Raw genomic sequence first — 277 nt, 5'->3', positions numbered from 1 at the left:
TGTTGACTGAGGCTACATCTTTCGTTCTCAACCTACGAACTTTACGATCTAAAATCTGAACAGGCACCTCCTCATAAGATAAGTCATCCTTGATCCTAATACTTTCAGTCGGTAGGATCAATGAAGGATCACTTATGCACTTCTTGGTGTATGATCACATGTTTACGGATGAATTCATGACATTTAAACGTAACTTGAGCTGCCAATCCTCTTAGCTACTCGGTAAGGTCCAATATACCGGGGACTAAGTTTCCCCTTCTTGCCAAACCTCATAACC

This window comes from Solanum tuberosum, unplaced genomic scaffold, assembly GCF_000226075.1.
Source record: "Solanum tuberosum cultivar DM 1-3 516 R44 unplaced genomic scaffold, SolTub_3.0 scf00194, whole genome shotgun sequence".
Classification (NCBI taxonomy): domain Eukaryota; kingdom Viridiplantae; phylum Streptophyta; class Magnoliopsida; order Solanales; family Solanaceae; genus Solanum; species Solanum tuberosum.
This window is presented reverse-complemented; position numbering follows the sequence as displayed.